Source organism: Monodon monoceros, unplaced genomic scaffold (assembly GCF_005190385.1).
Source record: "Monodon monoceros isolate NGI ecotype Baffin Bay Population unplaced genomic scaffold, NGI_Narwhal_1 Super_Scaffold_3, whole genome shotgun sequence".
Taxonomy (NCBI): domain Eukaryota; kingdom Metazoa; phylum Chordata; class Mammalia; order Artiodactyla; family Monodontidae; genus Monodon; species Monodon monoceros.
Genome location: NW_021703780.1, coordinates 4,301,365 through 4,323,221, shown reverse-complemented (window position 1 = coordinate 4,323,221; position 21,857 = coordinate 4,301,365). Strand labels below are relative to the sequence as shown.

General features: G+C 46.8%; 1 protein-coding gene across 9 annotated transcripts in view; it reads left to right on the top strand.

The window, feature by feature from the left end:
• Nucleotides 1-21,857, top strand: part of RPP40 (ribonuclease P/MRP subunit p40) — a 61,298-nt gene that overhangs the window by 17,134 nt on the left and 22,307 nt on the right. For 7 of the 9 annotated variants that reach the window (XM_029243600.1, XM_029243601.1, XM_029243598.1 and 4 more), the window contains one exon: nucleotides 761-891. The exons of the other annotated variants lie outside the window; for them this stretch is intronic. The gene's annotated coding sequence lies outside the window, so the exon portion shown is untranslated. The remainder of the gene's footprint in view (nucleotides 1-760; nucleotides 892-21,857) is intronic. 9 annotated transcript variants of the gene reach the window in all.

The following is a 21,857-nucleotide window of genomic DNA, read 5'->3' as shown; positions in this document are numbered from 1 at the left end:
CTAAAATCCAGTTGGGGAAACGGATGGGCATTTGCAAGCACCCTGGCCCACCCTGGCCCACCCTGGGCGGTTGAAGAGGTAGGCCACGTGGAGGTTTTTGCACTTTTTTTTCAGTACAGTGGAAAGTTGTTGAAAGGTTTTAAATACAGGCTCAGCAAGATCCGATTTACACACTTAAAAGATTTACATGGTTTAAAAACTCTAGTATTAGGTTGGAAAGTGGATTGCGAGGATAAGCCTGATAGCAGGAAAGACTGCAAACGTATTAGTTTATTCATTAGTCTTACTGAGAGATGACAGGATACCCAGGAGAAGGGAGCCTCATGTCTACACAAAAGCCTGCACAGCAGTGTTCAAGCAGCGCTATTCATAGTAGCCAAAAAGTAGAAACAACCCTAATGGCCACCAGCTGCCCAATGGATAAACAAAATATGGGGTATCCATACGGTAAAAATTAATGAATGGAAACCTCAGTTAAATAGAGTCGGGAGACCATCAGGGAGAGGTCTCACCCCTGCGTGGACAGCAGAGCCCAAGGGGGAAAGAAGAAAGATTCCCCTTCTTTCTGGCCAAGACTCAGCCAATAAGAAACAGGGGCTCTGTTTACTAAGCCCGCCCACCATCCTCTACCCTCTATAAAGGCGGCTCCTTCCCTCGCCTCACAGGGGTTTGTACGTGGCCGCCAGGGTTGAAACCTCGAGTTGCAACTCTCTGCTGATCCCGAATAAACCCGTCTTTGCTGGCGGTCTTTTCACTTTAGGTCAACATTTTGGTGACCCATCCAGGAACCAGAGAAGACCCCTGACAGCTCCTGGGCTGCTGAGCAAACAGGTGCGGCACCCACCTTGAGCTCATTGTCACTGCTTTTCTCACCGACCCTGGATTTTGAAGGTACATCTTTCTCCTGGGTCCCAGCTTCTTTGCGTTTGGAAGCTCTCCAGGTTTTATTCAGGATGGATGTTAAAGTCTGGTCCTTTCTGGTCAAGGCCTTGTTCTGTGTGCAAGTACTCATTTGGCACTTACTGTTCCAACTGGCATAGGCTTGCCTTTTGGGTGGATCCATGGAACGCGGTCTGTTCTAGGGAGCCAGGTTGAGGAGCCTTTGCCCAGGCTCCTCTGGGACCAGACTGTCCCCTTAGAACTGGCTGGTGTTAGGCCTGTGGGCTGTTTGAGCTGTTTTGGCTGTTTGAAAATTAGTCTTGGGAGTTCCCTGGTGGTCTAGGGGTTAGGATTTGGCGCTCTCACTGCCGAGAGCCCGGGTTCAACCCCTGGTCGGGGAACTGAGATCCCGCGAGCCACGCGGCCAAAAAATAAAAAAGTCACTTACTCCTGCCAAACAAACAAAAAATTACCTCTGAGAAACGGGATCCCAGTTATTCAAATATTTTGAGGGTGCTCCTCTGCGCTACGAACAGCCTCCTGATATCTGTCTGATGTTATGTTTTAAAATCGCGGTCCTTCCTCATTCACTTTTCTAACTAAATGGACTCACCTGACCAAAGGCAATTTAGAATCTCAGCAGCCATTATGCGGAACTTTTGAAATCCCCGAACTTTCTTTTCTTAAAACTGAATTGGACAACCACAGTTTTCAAATTTCCAGAACTGAATGGAACACCTACTTCTGTTGGCATTTTGAGGCTTCCAAATGTAATTAGGAGCCTAAAGTTGCCTCTCTGCAAAATAAGATGTTAAGATTAACTGAGGCCAACAGACAATTAAAGATAAAGTGGTTCCTGAAGCTCAGGCTCTTCCTGGGCTTCTTTGCCTCAGGCGCGGCCCCCCAGCACCGTCTTCCTTCTGCCCTTCTCTGCCGCCTGCCCCTCCTCTACACCCTCAGCTCCCCCCGGACTAATTCCCTTGCCCAACTTCCCTTTTTCTCTGAAATTCTTTCCACTCCCTTTTCCTCTAAACTGGTCAGAACCTGTCCCTTTAAAATTCAGCCTTTTGAGAATTCAGAGGCTAAACCTTTAATTTCTTTTTTTTTTCTCGCAATAAAGCAGGATTTTTAATACTCATTTTACTGGTGAAGAAACTTAGGCACAGAGAATATTAAAGGTTTTTTTGCCCATACTCAAATAACAGGAACTCTTCGGAGTTACTGCATGAGTGTGAATGCGTGTACACTAAACTGTAATGAATTACAGAAAGAGTTACCATGTCTGGGCATTCCCAACAAATGGTATAGGTTGAATTTTTATTGAATGCAGGTGGCGTTTCTGTAGTTGTCTCCTATCTTGAGAGATACTCGATGGGAGTCACTGCCTGGAGCAACAAGTGTTTATTTCTTTGAAACCCTTAATTTCTTATACTCCCTGGACTAAAGCTGAACTGTGAGCCACAGTCAAAGATATTCCTAAAGTAACCAAAGACCCTCACACATTTGCTGAGGGATTTCACACAGTCATTCAAACCTATCAACCTGGATTCTCCGGCTTATCTCAACTAGTTCATATGCTTGTCAGGGAAGCCAGGCCCAGCATTCAGTTTGCCGCTAATTGGCAGAGTCCTGAAAGATCTCTAGAATTACAACTGGGAGACCTGGCCATTTACTTATAAGATCAGACTCAGGCAATCACTCAGTGACTGTATCAGGCCATTCCTAGGACTTTTCCAAAGACTGTTGATTGGAACAAAATTCAGGCTTGCACACAAAAATCTGATGAATCTGTTCATGACTATTACAATCAACTTCAGATTATTTTAAAAGAAAATTCTGGTCTTCTTTAGATGTTGATTCCACCTGGGTAGCTTTTAACTCTGTTTCTTAATGGGCTGAAACAGGACCTTTCCCTTCTAGTAAAAAGCACCAGGATGGAGTGGGAAACCCTCCACTGCAGATTTAGTAAATCTGGCCAACCAGCTCTCTCATGCTGGATGCGTCTCCTCAAAGGAAGGCCGCCAAAAGTCTTAATCTTCAACTGAAGCAAACAAAGGCCCCTAAACAAAACCAAAACCCTCCTAGTTTCTGCTGTTATTACAAAGAGCCAGGACATTGGGAAAGAGATTTTTACAAATTTAACTGCTTCAGGCGCCTTCAGCCTTCTAACGTGCCTTTCCAACATCCTCCTGATTCTGAATGACTCAAGGAACTACAGAGGCTCTTCCCAATCTTCCCTCTTAATTGGCTTGGAGAAACAGTTCTCCAGATTGGGGTTGAATCTCTTCCAGTCCTAACTGACACTGGAGCCAGAGTGCTCAACCCCACTACTACAAAACAGCCCCTGCCTCAGAGTGCTAAAACCGTTCCAATAGTGGGGATCTGTAATGCACCTCATAAGGTTCCTGTCTCTGAACCTATTCCCTTTTGTTTAGGCCCTTTGAGAGACAGACACGCCTTCTGCTTAGTTCCTCTGCCCCTACCCATTTATGAACCTGAGATTCCTTAGAGAAGTATCATGGCGGAATTTCTTTCTCCAAAAGGAGGAAATAACTCTAGAACTTGACGGCAGTCATCAAAGCAGCCAACCAGGTGAATTAAATGACCCTTTGACATCTTTTATTTGCTCCATCTCTGTTGGTGCTAGAGCTCATTCTGGAAACACTGATCATTTGTCCCCTTTGAATCAGCTACCACCCTCCTTGTGGGCAAAATCTCAAACTGATATTGGCAAAATTCACAGCGCACCTCCCATCAAGATTCAAATAGATCCCTCAAAACTTCTTCCTGGAATTACTCAATACCTGTAAGTAAAGAAGCCCTTCAAGTCATACAGCCCATAATGGAAGACTACAAGGCTCAGTGTCCCCTCTACTAGTCCCTGAAACTTTCCCATTTTACTGCTGAGAAAACCTAAGGGCCGAGGGCGGAGGCTAGTCAAGGCCCTCAGAACAATAAACAACATTGTTATCCTTCGACACCCTGTGGTCCCTAACCCTCACACATTACTAACATCCATTCCCACCGGAAGGCATTCTTTACTGTAATTGGTTTATGCAGTGCATTCTTTAGTATCCCAGCTGAGGAAGCTAGCCAACACTTTTTTGCCTTCACTTGGGAAGAAAAACAACTCACCTGGACAGTAATCCCTCAGGATCTTACTGAGAGCCCTTCGTATTTTTTGCAAATCCTAAAGGTTGATCTGAATGATACAGAGTTCCCCAGAGGTTCTGCTTTGTTGCAGTATGTGGAATGATTTGCTTCTTCGCTTTCCTCAAGCCTCCTCACAGGATGACTACATCCACTTGCTAAAGCTTTTTAGCCTTAAAGGGACATAACATCGACAAGGAAAACTGCAGTTTGCCCGAAACCAGATTCCATATTTAGGGCATCTGATATCAGAACAAGGGCTAAACCAAGGTCCAGATAGACTTCATAATGTCCTAAGTTTCCCAAAACCCAAAACTAAGTGCCAACTGTGAGGTTTTCTTGAGCTAGTTGGTTATTGCTCTAATTGGATTCCAAATTTCTCTTTTATGGCCAAACCTCTGTATGTTTTACTAAAGAATAATGACCCTGACCTAATTTTATGGGAAGAATAGGACTACATAGGCTCTAAGGCCTTAAAGGAGAGTTTGATGAACCCACCTGCTCTTGGGCATCACATTTATCAGATTCCCTCTTTCCTTTTTGTATATGAAAAGGAAGGGAACGCCCTTGGGGTGTTTATCCCAAAACACAGAGGCCACCATTGACCCATAGGGCATTATAGCCAGCAACTTCCCTGTGGGGGCGGGGGGGGGGGGGGGGGGGGTGGGGGGAGAGATACCCTCTGTTGCCTGAGGGGCATTACTCCCACTACCCTTTTGATTCTAGAGCTTTCAAAGAAAAGGAATAGAATTTAGTGACAGGTTGGATCTCAGGCATGAGAGAGAGAGGAGTCTGGTTCTTAGGCTCCAGAAGTGTTAGCCTGCGTGGACGGGAGTGCCGCTGAGCAGGGTGAGTACAGAAGATGAGAAGCAGATTGAGTGGGAGCCGTGGGATGAGAGGGGGCGTCTGTGCAGGGAGGGCTGCCTTGAGGTGGGACTTCCACGGGGGGGTGTGGCCAGCGGACAGAGGCAGCAGTCTGTCCTGAGATGTAAATTTGGGCACTGTCACGGAAACAGCCCAGACCACCATGCTGTCTGGTCCTCCGTGTCTTAGGCACGCAGCTCCCTCCATCCTGAGCACCTTCCCGCCTTCTCTGCTCTGATGCCACCTCCATCCTAACCACTCTTCCCCGCCCCTCCCATCCCAGGCAGGGCCCTGTGCTTACCTTTACCTATGTTCTGACTACTTGGTACTGATGCTGAGTGGTTTTCAGTCTGTGTCCCCCACTGGGACAGGGTTCCTAGTACATGGCAGGCAGACAGGCATGTGGTTATTGAACTGGAGTAAAACTTTAGCGTTGGTCCACCCTCTTAACTATTTGCGATTGTTTTCCCCACTGACCCCAGTTTTTAAGCCACAAGACCAAAACCTCATGAGGCATTCCAGTGAGGAATGTGAGGCGGCACGCGGGAAAGGGCCCAGGAGTGAACTTCACTGGTCTGGTCGCCAGTGTTGGTTCTGCCCTGAGCTCACGGCTTCTCTTTAGGTAGATTATTTTATACATCCTCTAGGACCTAGTGGCTCAGCTATAAAATAAAATAACGCCCGTGACCTAGGTATTCTCTGAGACAGTGCATCTGACAGCTTGCTGTGGTGACAGAGATTCTCCATGTCTGCGCTTCCAGTATGGCATCAATCGCCCCAAGGGCAGCCACCGAGACTGAAATGTGTGTGATTGTGTTGGAAGCTCAGCCCTAAGACCCCTTCTGGCTTGGTGATATCACTTTCTTTGTTTCTCTGTGCATTCAGTCTAATTTTCAAGTTCTGTACATATGAAAATAGAAAACTCAAAGACAGGCTATCTTTTATCAGGTGTTTGTTTGTTTAGCAAAATGTCAACATGTTTATAATATTAACTAATCATAGAGAAAACTTTTTATGTAATTAGTTTGAGGAGCTGAGGGACAAACAAAAGGCTGTTCCAGCTGCAGGGCATAGGGAGGTGAGTCAAGGGTCCTGGGAGGAGGGACAGTGCCTTGAACAGACCAGACTTGCCCATGACCCCAGCTCCTGCCAGGTGCCATGCAAACAGCCCCACCTGTGCCTCTGCTTCTGCCTGGGGAAGGGGAGGGGGGTCCAAGCACTGAGGAGGCTGCTGCATCTGCCCACCTATTGGGAAGTGCCAGTTTGGGCACAGACTCACTGCTGTCTATGGACCTGTGTCCCCAGTACATGTAAAAGTGGGCCCCCCTAGCCCAGAAATGCTGTCGTGGGAGTGGTCCTCGCTAGGGGCCATTTGGCAATGTCTGGAGATGCTTTTGGTTGTCACCAGTTGGGGTAGGGAATGCCACTGGCTCCTAGCGAGTAGAGGCCAGGGGTGCTGCAAACATCGTACAATACACAGGATGGCCCCACAGCAAAGAATGATCCAGATGCCCCAAGTCTCAGTAGTGCTGAAACTGAGGAACCCTGACTCGTAGCTGTGTGGACTCTAGAAATGCAAAGCTCTGTCACGGCAACTCCTGGATTCCTGAAGCAGAGTGACTTTTGAATAAATGACATGGCTTATCTTCAGGACAATTTCATCATTTGGTTCTCCTTATTCTGTAGACAAAAGCCAGCAGTTGTTATAGTTTCCTACTATTTACATCACGTTCAATTTTATATGAGTTAGGCAGAGCCCAAATGACATTAAACAATTAAGTGAAAAAAGATCAGTTGCAAAATTTTTTTATTATTTTGATCGATCGCAATAATTTTCTATGAAACAGATTTTCTCTCTTTGTTCATTGATAATTGTGGCTTTTTCTCCCTACTGGTATATACTGATACATGCATAAATTTGTATATACTTTCAAATGGGCTATAATTTGTTATTCCAACTTGACTGTTATTTATAAATGTGGTTAGATAATATTCACCAGACAATAATCAGTATTTAATGCTTTTATTCAGGGATTTCATGTGTGTTATAAACCATGAGCAAGATGAGATTCCTGCTTCACGGTGAGGGAAAGCAAAAGCCAGAATGCGGCATAAGTGGTTTCCTCAAAGCTGCAAGAAGGATCGAGTTCCAGATATTCAGTATTTCTATCCCTTGGGTCTCTGTATACAAAACACCTTAGAAAATAATTACTTTTTTGTTTAAACAGCTAAACTTTTCATTTGCTCTGTCTTAAAACTGTGTTTTATTGAGGTATAATTTACATATATTAAAATACACAGTTTGAGTGTTAAAAAACAGAATTCAACTGAGTAAAATCTTAAAAATTTTATTGGCTTTATTCCATGATTCATAGATTGGGCATCATCCAGTCCAGCAGATAGAAAGGAACTCTGAGGAGCTGCACAAAATGAGATTTTAAAGGCAGAAGGGAGCGGGAACAAGGAAATTATACCAGGCCAAAAGTACGGTTGCTTATTGTAAGGTTACTTTCCTTTAGGGGATGGCGGGGGTCTATCAGGCAGATGACCTAAGTGGTGCTGGCCAGGTGATTTCTGATTGGTCGAAATTCCATTTCTGGGAGAGGGGGAAACTGTGATTAAGTCTCTGTTTGGTGACGTGGGGCTTGGCATAAGTAACTCCATTTTGGATCTGTTGTCTGATTTTTAACATGAGTTATGACTTTAAATTTTTTTTTTTTTTTTTTTTGTGGTACGCGGGCCTCTCACTGCTGTGGCCTCTCCCGTTGCGCAGCACAGGCTCCGGACGCGCAGGCTCAGCGGCCATGGCTCACGGGCGCAGCCGCTCCGCGGCACGTGGGATCTTCCCGGACCGGGGCACGAACCCATGTCCCCTGCATTGGCAGGCGGACTCTCAACCACTGCGCCACCAGGGAAGCCCTGACTCCAAAAGTTTTTAAACGTTTTAGAGCATGATTTGTTAAATGTACACTGTAAATAGATCTAAGAGGCACAGTTTGGTTGACTATACAGCTCCTTAGTACATGGAGAGGTCAATAGCTGTTCTCATGTCAATAACATCTCACTAATTTTGTCAAATTGGGAAAAAGTACAGTGTGACTTAACAGGAACAATTTTTTTTTTTTTGGCTGTGTTGGGTCTTTGTTGCTGCGCGCGTGCTTTCTCTAGTTGCGGCGAGCGGGGGCTACTCTTCATTGTGGTGCACGGGCCTCTCATTGCGGTGGCTTCTCTTGTTGCAGAGCACGGGCTCTAGGAGCACGGGCTTCAGTAGTTGTGGCACACGGACTCAGTAGTTGTGGCTCATGAGCTCTAGAGCGCAGGCTCAGTAGTTGTGGCACACGGGCTTAGTTGCTCCGCGGCATGTGGGGTCTTCCCGGACCAGGGCTCGAACCCGTGTCCCCTGCATTGGCAGGCGGATGCTTAACCACTGCGCCACCAGGAAGCCCAACAGGAACAATTTTGAATTGAGAATATTTGTTAAAGAAAAGTATTTTATTATTCCTTAGGAATTAGGGTCTCCTGCTACAAAATCACAGTGTGACCTCAAGCAACTCACTTCACCTCTCTGGATCTCGATTTCTTCATCAGGATAGATTAGGGGATTCAACTGCAAGAACTCATGGGTCCCTCCTGGCTCGAAAGCGCTGTGCTGCGTGGAGCCCTGACTCAGCGCCCTTCTTCCTGGAGCTCTTCCCTCCTGCCTCCCGTTGCCCAGCCTCCCCTGGCTCTTCTGCTGCTCTTTCTCCGGCTCTGTCGGGCGCTCCTCTTAAGTGTCAGCTTGGACCTGTGATGCTGGAGCTACCCAGTCTTCATGGCGGTAGCAGCTACCTACCTGCTAACCACTGCCCGCTGCCATCTCTGCTTCAGGGTCATGTCACCGGCCAACCGGGTGTGGCGCACAGATGCCCACAGGCACGTCCAGCTACCGTGTCCAGCGGGAGTCCCCCCCCACCCCAAATGCGGCCCCTTCCCCTACTTTCCTTATTTAAGTGAAAAGCACCAGCGCTCATTTCAACCTCAGAGCAGCTCCGAGCGGTACTATTGTCCCATCACACAGAAGCTATACACGAGAGGTGAAAACAGTGACGCGCAGAGAAGTTAGGGAGAGATCTAAGGCAAGTGAGTGGTGCATTGGATGTGCGCTCAACGTCTCCGCTCCAAGGCCAGAACTCTCGACCCCTGCCCTACGTGCTCTCTCGCCCAGCACAGGAGCCTGGGGGTGGTCCTCAACCCCCAATCCCTCCCTCACCCCCCATGCCCAGCCCCACGCCAGGGCCTGCGGACCAGAATGGCCCTCGGGCAGCTCCTCAGACCTCACAGCTCATGCTGTGAACAGGTGTCCTTTCTACTGTCTAGCCAGCGCCGTGTGTTTTGTATTTTTGTGCTTTTTGTGGGTGATTTTGCTGTTTAAATGGCCCCTAGGCCTAGGGCTGGAGTCCTGTCCAGTGTCCCTAAGAGCAGGAAGGCTGTGACCTGCCTTATAAAATGGGTTCAGCGTGAGCTGCAGTGCTGTTGGCTGTGAGGTCAGGCTGGTGAGTCAGCAGCACAGCACATCCACAGAGAGGAAGAGGGGCTTCCTGTAATGACGCTCCTCCAGAAGGCACTAAAGGCAGTGCACGATGAAGTGACGGAAAAGATGGAAAGGTGGTTAAATCTGTGGATTCATGCGGTGACAACTGATTAAAAAAATTCATCGTGAGCATCATCGTGAGGAAAGCCGAAGACGTTCACGGCCACAGGGACACGGCTGTGGGCGTCTTTGTACCACACCCTTCGGAGCTGTGGTGGCTGACTCATGTTTCCAGGTGACCTGGCAGAAACGTTACACCTGCGGATGGAAATACCCGCTGAGTGTCATCCAGGCGAAGGAGCAGGCGGTCCACACCGCCTCAGCCTTGTTGTTTGAAGACCTGGCGCACGAGCCTGGAGAACACAAACCAGGCTTGGTTGACAAAATGTGACCAGAGGCTCCCAGGAACCAGACTGCACACTTCCCAGGAGCAGCAGTCCAGCCTTCACCCTCCAGGGTTGGCAGCAAGTTCACGGAACACGACTGCGGTACTGAGAGTCGACCGTGCTTCTCACTGTTCCTGCCACGTGGGCTCCAGGCCCGCTGAACTCTTTGTGGTTGCCTGGTGCCCTCTCCTCCTCTCTACCAGGCCACCTAGACTCACCCTGGAGGCTCAGCTCCAGTCATCCCCAGGGGCTCTCTCTGGATCCCACCCTGGAGATGCTCCTCCCCCGGGCTTGTTAACACACCATGTCCACCTCTGTCTCAGCATCATCTCAGCAGGATGGTCATGCATGTGTTTGACTGTCTCCCCCACCAGTGTCTAAGCTGCTGCAGGGCGAGGCCCTTTATATACCTCTGTGTGTGTGTGTGTGTGTGTGTGTGTGTGTGTGTGTGAGAGAGAGAGAGAGAGAGAGAGAGATGGGTGGCCAAAACCAACAATCAAAGATATTTCTTATGGTGTACTTTTACTTTATTTGTAAAAGTAACACATACTACCATGCCATACTTGATTGATTCCATGCTTCTGTGCTCTGGCTCTTAGCACAGAGCCTGGCCCATAGAGAGGATCAGTACATATTCATTGAAAAGAAAAGCATAAAGGTTAACAATATCTATTCATTCTACCTAATTGAAGTTCCCGGGTCATAAATTTTTAATAAACAGATAAAATAGTTTGAAATTAACATATTAAATTAATGGCTTGTTCTCTGAAATATCTAAAATAATTGCTCTGCCCTCTGTTTTCAATTTGAGCTCTCTGTAATAAAATTTTGCTGAGCAAAATAAACTTCAGCTTAATCCAAATGGAATAAGTAGAAGTTTGGAGCAGTCAGTCTGAGTTAGCGAGTTTTTACTGTGCTCAATTTAATTCTCGAATATTGAAGCCAGAGAGGGCTCAACGTACACCTGTGTTAATTAGGCTCTTCCAGGTGAGCTAAGGAAGCTGGAAGGGGAGGAACAGGAACAGCCTCATCAGGCTGTCGGGGCCAGGAAGGAAGGCTGTCTGTGCACAGCCGGCTCTGGCCTTGGACAGCGCCTCCGGGACTCAGCGACTGGCTGTCTCCCCGTGAGCGGGCGTCTGCTGCTCCGGGAGCTGCTGTCGTGGGGACTTGGCTCCTGCAGCCTCTGCTTGGTCGTGGGCCGTCCTGACCTGTCACTGCTGCCCCTCTTCTCCTTGCCTCCTTCATGCTCCTGCAGACTGGCAAGTGCTGAGGGTCCCTGTAGGTCTCACATTCAGGTCCCCACAAAGAAGGGAGGCGATTGCTTTCAGATAGTTTCTCTCCTTCCTGCCGGGCAGACACCTCGCCCCAGTCCACCTCCTAAGACGGAGGTCATCCTGTAAGTTAGCTGCCCGTGGGCCCAGCACCTCCCCTGTGAGCCAGAGTGGTGGGAAGGCACGGCTGCTTCCTCAGAAGGCCTGTGGGCATGCGACGCTCCTCTCTCAGGCCACAGAGGCAGCGCTGACACCTGGAAGGTTAGGTGGATCGTTCTAAGGAGCATCCTTTCAAAGCCCCTGTGGTCCAGGTCTCTGGAGCACATCACCTCTCCAGTTTTGAGACTTGCCTACTTGGCTTGTTTATTTTGAGCTGCTCTAAATGTTTGGGTGAAGCCTTCAGGGATTAACAGACAGATCTCATATATGCAACCTCTAAATGCACCGCCAGTGGGTCCTTTATCAGAATTACTTATGGATGAACATTAAGGACGTCTGATATCACTGAACACTGAATAAGTGGGTCTGCAACATTCTGCTTTTTTTCATTTGTTTTCCTTAATCTAAATAAATGAGTTGCTGCTTTAAAAATATATATGTGAGGGACTTCCCTGGTGGCGCAGTGGTTAAGAATCCGCCTGCCAGTGCAGGGGACACAGGTTTGAGCCCTGGTCCGGGAAGATCCCACATGCCACGGAGCAACTAAGCCTGTGCGCCACAACTACTGAGCCCGCACGCCTAGAGCCCATGCTCTGCAACAAGAGAAGCCACCGCGATGAGAAGCCCGCGCACCACAACGAAGAGTAGCCCCCGCTCGCCGCAACTAGAGACAGCCCGCGCGCAGCAACGAAGACCCAACGCAGCCAAAATTAAATAAATTAATTTTAAAAACAGAGAGAGAGCTTATAAACCTCGACCTGTGCCCAGACATTGCACTCATTGGTATCACTTCGTTTAAAGTGGGCAGATTCACACCTCTGAGCTGTCGCCGACTCTGCTTCTGTATGTGACCCAGTTTGTTTACTCTGCTTCCTCATCCAGTCTCCCCCATTCTTGGCCCCTGACGCTTCTCCGTGTAATTAGGAGATACAGCCCCTCCCCACTCCCACCCCAACTGCTCCCAGTGTAGACGGTTCATGATCCCCACAGTGAGGGTGGGCACCCGGGCTATTGGGCCACAGGGCAGCTCCATGGGGAGAAGAGGCATCTGACCCCCTGTCCCGCTGGAAGTGAACCAGCAGGCAGAGTCTCCAGGAGGCCACTCCTATGTCCAACTCAACCTTGGACCCTGATGGGCTCACAGGCCGAGTGCAGTGTGTGGGCAGCTTCACGCCTGCTCTGGTAGAACGGTTGTGGCGGTCTCAGGAAACACATTTATTATGAAGAAATTAAAATATTTGTCATGCTTGTACATTTGTGAGACTGGAAGCCATATTTTACTCTTATAGTGCGGTAATCTACCCTCGTATTTAAAATAATGATAATGTCAACCACTATTAAAGTCTGGTAGGTGATTCTGCAGCTCACTGATACAGAAAACACTGGGAGACTTGAAGCCCCCATCCAGTAGTTATCTCAGGTCAGCCAGGTGAAGTGAGGTTCACAGGATTTTGGTGAATCTGTGACTCTTGATTAAGGATACATCAAAAAATTTACATATGGATTTCTGAATTTCCTTGTTATAATTTTGGGCTTAGAAATTACATGACTTGGTTATGAAAATAAAGGTCACCTAAAAGATCCAGAATATATATATCTCAATTTTTTTAGATTATCATCTAAAATAAGACATTTAAAAGTATTTTTGAGGAACCTGGGCTCATTGAGAACATGTCCACAGACCTCTGGGAGTTTGAGAACCCTGAAATCGTTTGTATCAGTGGAAATAATTGAGAGCTCCATCTCTCCCTCCCAGGATTTGGAGATTCCTGTAAAATGCCAGATTGACCCACCAATCTTGATTGGATGGTTAGCCTAACAAATCTATTGTAATGACCAGTTATAAACGTTATCTGAAAGGACTTTATTCTTGTAGGACATGTTTAACACTTAAAAGATTATACAAAATACTGTCCCTGCTTTCTAATAGCTTGTAATCCTGCTGTCATCACCTACTAAATGTCATAATTATAATAGTAAAAATCAGAAACAGAGGAAAGGACCATTGTGAAAATAAAATTCAGTTAAAAATTAATACGAAATAAATGAAAATCCCAGCAATGTTTTAAAAACAGAAGTTGACAGTCTGATTCTAAAATCTCTATGAGCTGCAAAGGGCCAAAAAAAGCCAAGACATTGTTAAAGAAGAACAACTAAATAAGAGAAACTACTCCATAGATGCAAAATGCAATACAAAACTACAGCAATTAGGGCAGTAATAATGAAACAAGAATAAAAAATAGACCTGTGGAAAAGACCAGAGCCCCCAAACCAACCCACACATGTGGCTATATGATATATGACAAAGGAAGTACTGTAGATTAGTGATAAAAAGACACTAAAACAAAATAAAGGTGCTGGGTCATTTGGATAGCCACATGTAAAAAGGCAAGTCTTGAAATCGATCTTATATCATCCACAAAAATTAATTTCAGAAAATGTAGCTGTTTGTTGGGGGGTTTTTTTGGCCGCAACATGCAGCTTGTAGCTGTTTGTTGGGGGGTTTTTTTGGCCACAACATGCAGCTTGTGGGATCTTAGTTCCCCAAGCAGGGATCGAACCTGCGCCCCCTGCATTGGAAGTATGGCATCTTAACCACTGGACCGCCAGGGCAGTCCCTGGAAAGAATGTAGCTTTAAATGTGAATGCTAAAAAATAAACTTTCTTAAGATCAATTTTTTTTATGATCTAGAGGTAAGGAAAGAATTCTTAAACAGATCACACACACACAAAAAAACCCAGCAGCTATATGGGAAGAGATTGATAATTTGTTTTTTTGTTTGTTTTGTTTTGTTTTTTTAATATTTATTTTATTTATTTTGGCTGCACTGGGTCTTCATTGAGGCATGCGGGATCTTTGTTGCAGCATGCGGACTCTTAATTGTGGCATGCGTGCAGGATCTAGTTCCCCAACCAGGGATGGAACCCAGGCCCCCTGCATTGGGAGCACGGAGTCTTACCCACTAGACCACCAGGGAAGTCCCCTAGACTGATAATTTGGACTACGCTCAAATTAAGAATTTGTTTATTAAAAGATATCATTAAGAGAGTGAAGAGACAATCACCAAGTGGGAGTAGATAGAGGCAACACAAAACTGACAAAGGGCTCATGTCCACAATATGTAATGAACTCCTATAAATCAATAAGTAGAAGGCACAATTTAATAGAAAAATGGGTAGAAGACCTGACCATGTAATTTACCAAAGAAGCTATCCAAATGGTCTTCAACTTCCTTTAAAATCATGTAATTCAAACTAAAATCACAGTGAGATTTTATACACACCCTCTAGAACAGCTGAGATTAGAAAGACTGGCAGCAGCAAGTGTTGGGGAGCCTGGGGAGCAGTGGGGTCTCAGTGACAGCTGGGGGAGTCTACTGTGTTTGGCACTGTGTGGTAGATCTGAAAATCAGCATATCCTAGGAGCAGGTATTTCACTCCTGGTGTAACAGAACTGCAGGCCCATGTGCCTCAAAAGACGTATGTAAGGATGCAGCAGCATTTGTCATAGAAAAAAAAAAAAAAACTTGGGAAAAAACTAAATGAGACTCCTGGTTTCCAGCCTGACCTGTCCCTCTTGTCCTCACAACAGGAAAAAAGTGGAACAAACTGAAAATCAATAGCTTTTCTTGGATTTCTCAGAGAACTGAAGTCCAGGGCAAACCGCTACCTCCAAAACTGGGGACAGGGGACTACCAGGAATCGTAGCTCAGCGCAGAAGCTAGCACCAGAGCCGGTACTGGAGAAGGAAAATGTTAATTGGCAAGTTGCTGGAGGCTCAGTGCACACAAGCTTGAAAATTAAAAATTAAGAGAGGCCAGTCTTACATAAGGCGCCCCACACTTTTGTGAGCCCACCTCCAGGACCCCCACTGGCTGTTCAGGCTGAGCGTTAGAGAAAAATTCTTTCCTGATTTCCACATTTCCACAGGGGAGGGGAGGGGTAGCCCTTTGGAAATAAGCCCAGAGCATTCTGTTCTTTTTTATTATTATTTTTATTGGATTATAGTTGATTTACAATGTTGCGTTAGTTTCTGCTCTACCGCCAAGTGTATCAGTTATACATATACATATATCCACTCTTTTTTTAATTAATTAATTTATTTATTCATTGTTTTGGCCATGCCACGTGGCATGCGGGATCTTAGTTCCCCGACCAGGGATCGAACCCGTGCCCCTTGCAGTGGAAGCGAGGAGTCTTAACCACTGGACCGCCAGGCAAGTCCCTATACACTCTTTATTATTTTCCCATATAAATCATTACAGAATATTGAGAAGAGTTCCTTGTGCTATATAGTAAGTCCTTATTAGTTATCTATTTTATTATTTTTTTAAATTATTTATTTATTTTTGGCTGCATTGGGTCTTCGTTGTTGTGCATGGGCTTTCTCTAGTTGCAGCGAGCAGGGGCTACTCTTCGTTGCGGTGCGCAAGCTTCTCATTGCGGTGGCTTCTCTTGTTGCGGAGCACGGGCTCTAGACGTGCGGGCTTCAGTAGTTGTGGCTCGCGGGCTCTAGAGCGCAGGCTCAGTAGTTGTGGCTCGCGGGCTCTAGAGTGCAGGCTCAGTAGTTGTGGCTCACAGGCTTCAGTAGTTGTGGCTTGCGAGCTCTAGAGTGCAGGCTCAGTAGTTGTGGCGCGTGGGCTCAGTAGTTGTGGTTCGTGGGCTCTAGAGCACAGGCTCAGTAGTTGTGGCTCACGGGCTTAGTTGCTCCACAGCATGTGGGATCTTCCCAGACCAGGGCTCAAACCTGTGTCCCCTGCATTGGCAGGCAGATTCTTAACCACTGTGCCACTGGGGAAGCCCCTAGTTATCTATTTTATATACAGTGGTGTATATGTGTCAATCCCAGTCTCCCAATTTATCCCTCCCCCACCCCCACTTCCCCCCCAGTAACCATAAGTTTGTTTTCTACACCTGTGACTCGTGTTTTGTAAATAAGTTCACTTGTACCTTTTTTTTTTTTTAATATAAGCCATATCATAAGCCCTCCCTCAAGGAAACTTTCACCAGAGCCCAACCACCTTGGGAATTACCAGAGCCTCAGAGTCCTGGGGGACGGGAAATGCCCAACTGTAGCCTCCTCTACCCTCCTGTGTCCCCTGAGTGGGGACAGGGGAGTGGAGTGGTCGGCTGAGAAGCACTCTTGCAGGTCACAGCCCTCACTGCATGGTGAGGTCTGATAGACACCTCACCACCACATCCAAGGGCTCCTGTAGAATCACAGGAGATTACAGTAGAAAGAACTGCAAACCATATTTAAGAAAAAGACTCTAGGAAACCCCAGAGATGATAGGGGAGACAAAAACAAGGACACAGGAAATTTTAGCCCCTAACACCTACAACTACAGCAAAGAGCAAACACAGCTTAACTTCTAGCCATACAAACAAAGCCTCCCACTAAAAGCATATTTACTTTTACCCAGGACATCATGTCTGTCTTTCAACAAAAAGTTGCAAAGTGTACTATACGGTAAAAAACGCAGCTTGAAGAGACAGAGCAAGCATCAGAACCAGACTCAGACATGGTGGGAAATTTGGCATTATTGGACCAGGAATTAAAATAACTGATTAATAAGCTAAGGGTTCTAATGGAGATAGTGGACACTTGTGAGAACAAGTGGGTAATGTAAGCAGAGAGATGGAAACTCTAAGAAAGAATCAAAAGGAAATGCTAGAAATCAAGAACAATGTAACAGAAATGAAGAATGCCTTTGATGGGTTCATTATAACCTAGACATGGCAGAGGAAAGAATCAGTGAGCCTGAAGATACATCAACAGAAAAGTCCCAAACTGAAAATCAAAGAGAAACAAATGTTACCAAGTCCAAGCTTGCACTGCTCACCGCACGAAAGGCCAATCGATCGAGAGACGAGGTGTTGGGACAAGGAATAGTGGCTTTATTTGGAAAGACAGCAGATGGGGAACTTCTTCTTTCTTGCAGGCATTCACAGGTGGGCCTGGTCAGGATGTTTCCTGTGAGCTAAACAAAGGTATTTTGGCTTAACAGTCAGGCATGGCAGGCCAGGTTGCAGGAAATGGGCCATTCTGTATACTTTAAGTTATAGGCAACAGCCCTTTAGTAATTAACTTGTAGCAAAAGCAATAGAACCACAAAGGATAAAGTAAAAGAAACAGGTCTACTATGGAGTCAGATTTGTTCTTCCCTATTACAAAAAGCATTAAAGAGACAGAACAGAATATCCATGAACTGTGGGAGAATTACAAAAGGTGTAACATGCACATAATGGGAATACCAGAAGGAGAAGAGAGAAAGGAACAGAGGAAATATTTGAAGTAATAATGGCTGAGAATGTCCCCAAATTAATGATAAACACCAAACCACAGATTCAGGAAACTCAGAGGACACTATGCAGGCATATACCAAAAAAACTACAGAAAAATCGAGGACAAAGAAAATCTTGAAGAAAACAGGAAATAAAGACCTTACCTCTGGTGGGACAAGGTAAAATTCCATCTGTCTCACGAATCATGCAAGCAAAATAGAAAAAACTCACCAACTTAGAATTCTGTATCCAGTGAAATTGTCCTTCAGAAGTAAAGGGGAGGGGCTTCCCTGGTGACGCAGTGGTTGAGAGTCCGCCTGCCGATGCAGGGGACACGGGTTCGTGCCCCGGTCCGGGAAGATCCCGCATGCCGCGGAGCAGCTGCACCCGTGAGCCATGGCCGCTGAGCCTGTGTGTCCGGAGCCTGTGCTCCGCAACGGGAGAGGCCACAGCAGTGAGAGGCCCGCGTACCGCAAAAAAAAAAAAAAAAAAAAGTAAAGGGGAAATAGACATTCTCGGACACACAACATTGAGGGAGACACCCCCCGACTACTGGAGGACCCGGCAGACTGAGTCAGTGCTGTGCCTGGGCTACACGTGGGAATCGGTTCAGGACGCACTGATGGGCTTGAGCGTGACGAAGTGATGACCACCTGTCCGCTCCTGGGCTACAGGACACCCCAGCTGGAGGGCTGCACCGTCCCCATGAAGCCCCGCCCTCAGCTGACCCAACCACAGCTGCAGTCCTTCCCCGGCCTGTGAGCTTGTGCCCTAAACCTCGGGCTCCACAGCCTCCCGGGCTCAGGGCTGTGGCCTCTCGTTGGTGACACTGTGTCTCTAGAGTGGCCAGTTCGGTCGTGGGAGAGATGAGACAACCAGCCACGGTGGGCAGCAGTTTTCAGAGTTCTTTGTGAATTAACTTGTCTGCAGTCCCCTGAGTCCTTCTCTGCACAAGCAGGGCAGGGCCCCAAGCACAAATTCTACCTGAAAACCTGAAAGAGAAATGGAGCTGTCCAGAGTGCTGGAATCGCTGAGCGTGACGGAGCCCTGTTCAGCTCAGGGGACAGTGCCCTGCAGGCCTGGGGTGCTCTAGTGCCCCAGGAGTCACAGCATTAGGAAGAGCCTGATCCAGATCTAACAGGAGAGCGGTGGCTCAGGGCAGCCTCCCTGCTCCTCTCTGCTCCTTACGAGCTGGAGGGCAGACATGGAGTGATGCCTTTGGCCTGAGCTGTCTGCTTAAAAGTCACTTGTTAAAGTGGAAGAGCCCCTTTCCCCTGGCCAGTCCTTTCCTATTTTGTACAAATTAATTTATCCAAGTCGTTAATATTTTGACTCCTGAGGGAATATTAGGAGCTGGGTATGTAAATATGGATGATAAATATTTGTTAAACAAATGTATTATTGGGCAGCTACTATGTGCTTGGATGGTGCTAGAGCTAGAAAGCTGATAAGATGTACTGCTTGTCCTCCAGGAGCAGTAATTAGTTGGAGATTCATTCGCAAGTATTTATTACGTGCCCAGCACCCAGCAAGTAATAAAGAAGCGTCTCTTTACTTTTAGTTGGTTCATGGTGCAGGTAAGTGTAGAGGCTGGGCCCTGAGCCCAGCCTGGGGGTTTGGGAGGTTGCAGGGAGTGGAGGGAAGGTGAGGCTTCCTAAAGGAAGTGAGGATTGAGTGCGTGGGTGGGTGGAAGTGAGCTGGCTGAGGAAGGACGGGATAACAGGGACCTTCGGAGACCCGGCCCTGACAGAGCAGAATGTCCATGTCAGGAGTGCAGTGAGCTGTGTGTGTGGTGAAAACAGTACACCGTTCACCTGGAAAGGTAGGTGGAGGTAAGTTCTGGGCTGCTGGGGTCCAGCAGAGGCACACAGCAGCTCCACGTGCCTTCCTGGGTTGCCCGGAACATAGACATTAACTGAGAAGATTTCAGATGCGTGAACTCAGTGCTTTCCATAGATGTTCTGTAGGACACAAGGTGCTTGGATATTAATAAGTGCCACGTGATAAATAGGTCCTAGGGTCAAACTGGTTCAGAAGATGCAAATATCCACTGTGAATCTTTAGAGAGGGTAAAGCCTTCAATTTTCCAAATGGTCAGGGGAGATTTTCACCTGAGCATATTGAGAAACAAGTGCTCAGAGTACACGCTGGGGATGGCTGTGTCGGCACCCAAGTGGCAGGGATGCTGCCTGGCAGGTCTCGTAGTTCTGATTCTCCCTGAAGATGCACAGCTCCCCAAGATCTACACAGCTAGAGGCAGGCTGGAGGGAGGTAGCTGCAAAGCACTAATGATGAGAAGACCCACAAATGGAGAGTGAAAGAAGGTGACCAGTTGACAACTTCAGTGTTACCCACAGCTCCTCTGTTGTGTGCTGGGTGTTGAAAGCCCTTCAGCTCTCAGAGTGCCAGCTCTACCTGATGGCTGGAAAGCATCTGCCCTTTCTTCTCGCGTTTCTTTGCATTCTTCTGACCTCTTAAGGCACTGCAGAGACTGGCATGGCTATTAAAGTCAACAACTATTTTTATAGGTGGAACGTTGGTTGGGAGAAAGGACTTCTTGATTGGAATAGGAAACACTGACTGGCAAGTAATTGTACATCTTTTGGTCCCTCGACACTTGAGAAATTTGTGCTTTCTAAGAATGGTGGTTTTCAGAGGAAAACTAGCTAAATTTTTTAGTGAAAGCTACTTTAGGGTCATTTCTCATCCATATTATAAATGTCAGGGTTATCAGCAAGTGTAGGTCTTTCCTGGAGGATCTGACCCACGCTTGGGCTTCAAAGGGAGGAAAAGGAACAGATTTCTCCTGATTTCATAGAGCATCTGTGCTTGGGTCACCTGTACAAAATCATCGTTGCCCCAGTTACTCTTCTGACGTCAGTATTAATTTCAGTGTCATGTGATCTGCAGTTTTCACGATGCTCATGTCTTTTTAAGATCCTGTATGAAGAAAGGTTCTTACAGATCACAAAGGATTGTGCACCAGTCTTCATGTGTTCTTGCAGAGTTTGTAGACGTCGCCTTTAAGGGACGTCTCTCAGGATGGGGAGGACTTGGACTTGAGCAGAAGGGAGGTAACCGTGTGAGCAAATGGAGGTGGGAGTGTGGGGTGTGTTTGGGGTGGAGTTCTTGTGTTTATTTATCGTTCCCTCTTATCACAATTGATCCCGGCCTCGGTGCCTTGAAGGAGCCAAGGTTAGGACAGTGCAGGGGTGGTGGGTGACAGCATTCAGAAAGGGAAATGTATAGAGAGCAAATTTTGTACTAACCTTTGTTGTATCTACTTCATCTCCATTAGGTAGATGTCTTCTGCGTTTCGTGTATACTCCAGAATCATTCTTCATCCATATGGAAGACTGTCGTGTAAATTGCTTAAATTTTGAAAGTTATCCTATCTCTAAAATCAAATCTGGTTGGATGTTGCAACCTCCAGCCACCACCTTTCCTCTCCTGCCTAAGCCTTTCACACACTCATCCTTAGGAAGTTCTATATCATTTTCCTAAAATCATTAATAAAATGTAATTAAATACTTGCTCAGCTGCCTAAAGATGTGCATTATTGCACCAAAAAAATAGAGCTACTCAAAATTCACAATGTAAAGGGAAGTAAAATCTTGCATTATTTTCGATTAACTCTTAGTGTTGAAACATTGTGTCTCCCATGTGTGAGGTTAAAAATCTGAGAAATTCACTAGTTTTAAAAGTGTCATTTGGGAATTCCCTGGCAGTCCCGTGGTTAGGACTCGGTGCTTGCACTTCCGTGGGTCCAGGTTGGATCCCTGGTCGGGGAACTAAGATCCCACAAGCCACATGGCACAGCCCAAAAAAAAAAAAAAAATGTCATTTAAGGGGGAAGGAAATGAAGGCCTGTGTTGATCTGGGTGTGCGATGATTCACACCTCTCTTTCTGGCTTGCAGTTTGAGGGCTGAGGAGTGATGTTTTTATTCTGGGCAGGTCTCTCTGAGAATAAACACAGTATGTTAACAAGGCAAGAAGGTCTCAGAATCCCGCTTCCTTCTTGCTTTCTCCAGATGAGCTAATGACTTATCATTCGTGCATTCCTCCTTCACAGTTTCCCTCTCTTTGCAGGTGCTGTCACAAAGTTCTTCTAACCCCCGCTTCGATAAAGTCAGACTGTTGGCATCCACTCCTGAGATGCCAGCTCACATCTCCCTGCCCAGGGCTCAGTCACCACAGCCAATCCCTTGAGCCCCGTGTGCTTGGCCTCTGTCCTCTCAGACCGTCCCCAGGCACAGGGGACAGATCTCAGGCGGGGTGGACCTGAGCTTTGT